The 3,405-nt window shown below is 41.6% G+C and overlaps 1 protein-coding gene across 2 annotated transcripts in view; it reads right to left on the reverse strand.

Moving 5' to 3' along the window:
* Positions 1-629, reverse strand: part of APBB1IP (amyloid beta precursor protein binding family B member 1 interacting protein) — a 128,291-nt gene extending 127,662 nt beyond the window's left edge. Inside the window, exon 1 of one of the 2 annotated variants that reach the window (XM_019508253.1) lies at positions 533-626. The gene's annotated coding sequence lies outside the window, so the exon portion shown is untranslated. Of the gene's footprint in view, positions 1-532 lie in introns of both variants that reach the window. The other variant, XM_019508255.1, reaches the window with a different exon arrangement.
* Positions 630-3,405: the final 2,776 nt, after the last annotated feature.

Consider the following 3,405-nt stretch of genomic DNA (forward strand, 5'->3'; position numbering starts at 1 on the left):
CGGGCACCGCGGTCACACCCTCCGCAGCCGCCCCGCCCCGGGGAGCCCCGACGGGCGTCGCCCTTCCCGTCCCCCCCCGCGCTGCACCCTGGGGCCTTCCTGTGCGGTGCGGGGGCGCCCAGCCTGGGACTGGGCCCGGGCGTTTCCCTCTGGTGGCGGGCCGGGGCCGGGTTGGCTGCCTCTGCTAGCGAGGCAGGTGCGGTGAAGGAAGCCCTCGCTTCTCTTGACCTCTCTCCCGCCCACCCAGCGGCTCCTTCCCGGACACCCAGCCCCGGCCCCTTCAGGTGTCACTGTCCCGGCCAGGCCGGCTGAGGTGTTTGACTCACACAAGTTATCCCCCCGACCGCAATATGCCCTGCCTCCAGTTACTCCTGTGCCACAGGTCCACTCTCCCTGCAAGGATTTCATCCTGGTTGTTGCCAGGTTACTTTTCCCCTCCAGAGCTGCCATTTTTACTTTGGGAGAAAACTCCTGAACAGTTTATGCTCCTGGGAGAGCAGCAGCTTTCCCAGGATAAGCCGAATCTCTGTACCTGGTCTTCACTGAGCAGATAGGATTTTGCAGCGTGTTAAACTCAGAGGTGGTCCAGTCATCCACCCTAGCGATCTTCAAAAAGCATCTCCACGCCCATGGTGCTGGGGTCATCTGATCCCAGCCCAAGTGCAGGGGCCTGGACCTGATGATCTGTAATGGCCCTTGCAGCCCCTAACAACGATGAAACTCCAGAAAAAGAAGTGTTGCAGAGAACAAAGGAAAGCCTTAGGTTTGCTCACTGTGTCAAAAAGGGGAACTAACTTAGACGATCCAGTAAGACTTCATTTGTCCTGTCGTCTAACTTTTCTAAAACAGAACAAAATGAAGTGTGCCAGATACATTCATAGGTTATTTTAATTACTAGACTGAAAATTAACTTGAGGCCCCTGCCAGTAACTATAATGTCTGTGGTTTGTAGTTTTACTTTGATTCTGACTATCGTACGCTGTTCACGTGGTTACAGGCATTGCAGTTGCTATTAGGAGACCCTCTTTTTAGTTGCTTAGAATTTTGCCACACTTGAAGTGTTTGGGCTGGAGTTTTTTATGCTGTGTGTTTGACAGGAGCTGAATTGTTTTGCAAAGTCTCAGGTTAAACACTTTAACTATTTTCAGGGAAGTGGTTGGGGAATATTTGTCACTGAGTACTTTAGAACAGTGGTTTTCAACTTTTTTTCATTTTTGGACCCCTATACAATTTCAAATGGAGGTGCAGACCCTTTTGAATTCTGAGTGTGGGTATTCACGTACTTTTGATTGATAATAGCCATCTTTTGTGGACCCCTTAGACATAGTCTCCAGACCCCCAGGGGTTTGTGGACCACAGGATGAGAACCACTGCTTTAGAACAAGGCCTTGCGCTTTGGCAGGGAAGGGGGATGTGCTTTTCGTCATCCCCATAAAAATCCACCCACATTTGACCAAGATATTAATCTTTGAAAAATTTCACTCTAGGCCACTTATCAGAAATTTTTGAATCTGGCAATTAAAGTTTCCTATGCTTCCAGCTGTACTGAACATGTTCCAGTAGGCTACGGGCAGGTCTATCTCTGCGTTTGATACTTTCAATTCCTGGATCTGGAGATAGAAATCATTTCAAAATGTCAATTCAGATTTGTTTTAAATTTCCCGCTGACATTTTGAAAGTGTCATTAAAATAATCAATTTCTCATGGAAAAAAATAATTTAACCAGCATGGCATATTTCTTTAGGACCTTTCTGGTGGAAAATTTCACATATCCCCCCCATAAGCAATGCAGTAGTAAAAACACCTAACTCCAATTTATACCAGTGATTTAGTGTGCGGTATATCTGCAGTTGCTGAATTATGGAGATTAGTTTTACAAGTAAAGCCTTTTGTTAGTGTTAATGTGCCTCTACTGGTCTTACATATATATAATTTATATTTGCTGTATTCGGTTTTCCTGAAATACAACTGAAGAAATAGCTGATAACATTAATGGTGAACTTTTCCTTGTCTTGGTTTATTTATAGTAGAGGACAGCAGAGTAGGTGTCATTCTTTGTGGACACATGGCATACATCATCCCCAGAAGGAGTTAAAAATGTGATTTTATACAAATTGCAAATGATCTCATATAACGTGAGACTTATTTTTTGTGGTAGTCTATACTGGAAACATTTTGCTTCAGTGGGATGGGTGGAGGTTACAGAATACTGAAAAAGAAAAAATGTAATTAGAGAAGCGGTAGGAAGATACAGAGATGATTAATGATGTGTGTCCTAATATGTATAAGAGAAAAAGTTTGTGGCATGAGCAGGTGGGCATGTGTAATGTTTCTTAATTGTTTTTTTCCTTTCTCATTTAAAATGAATGTTTATAGGATTCATTCTCTGCCTGAACTCTAGCCCTCTATTCTTTTGTTTCTTCTCAAAAGCCATTTATTCAAGGAAAAAACTATTGTGTTTTATGGCATTTGTGTGGTTCAAAATTTAATTTATGCAGTTACAAATTGTTCATTTCCTTTTCTTATCATTGCCTTGTGGATCAATGGATGGATAATATTAGAGCAGTGAATGCTGTCATTATATACATTCAGCTCTGGGAGCCTTATCAAAACGCATTACTGTAATGCACATTTCACTGAAACAGCAGATGATTTCAATCCAAGCCAGAACATATGTTTCTGAGAGGAAACAAATAGAAACAAGCACTTTTATCATCAGCAAAACAACACTCCACAAGGAAAACCTGATATTTATCAAGTAACACATTTTTTTTCACTGACTGAAAAAAAAGGAATTCTACAATGAATTTTACCATGACTATGCTCCCATCATTTTGTATTTCAGTCTCTTCTTGCCTTCATAATGATGTGATATTTAGGGATTGATATTACAGGCGTTTTACAAGACTGACACAGACAAAATTCTCATTGCATTGAATAGTTTAGCCTCTACTCAGTCTAAAATTTATTGAAATCAGTGGAAATGCTGAATATACATAGTGACTGCATTCACTGTTATAATCTGACCTATGTATTCTTCTACTCCCTAGGGGTAAGACAATGAAAATAACCTTTTGTAACTCATTAATTTCCTTCGGAATCACAGAAATGTCATAAAACACAAATGCTATTTGTACATTGTTCTTAAAAAAAAAGGCCTTTAGGTAGATGGTAGAATGAGGTTTGGAGACAGGAAGTATATGTAAAGCAGATCACCTTGTCATGCATACATCCATGCCGCAACAAGCTAATAGCAGAATTTTGTACATCCTAGCTAAAACAGGCGCCATTTAATGTAGGTTTTTCTTTAGGATTTTGGTGGTCTCAGACTAATGAAATATGACTATGTTCCCTCCAGATACTATTATATTCTAGATACAGACCTTCACTCATTAGCACTGACAA

This window comes from Gavialis gangeticus, unplaced genomic scaffold (assembly GCF_001723915.1).
Source record: "Gavialis gangeticus isolate Ggan-Ray unplaced genomic scaffold, GavGan_comp1, whole genome shotgun sequence".
Taxonomy (NCBI): domain Eukaryota; kingdom Metazoa; phylum Chordata; order Crocodylia; family Gavialidae; genus Gavialis; species Gavialis gangeticus.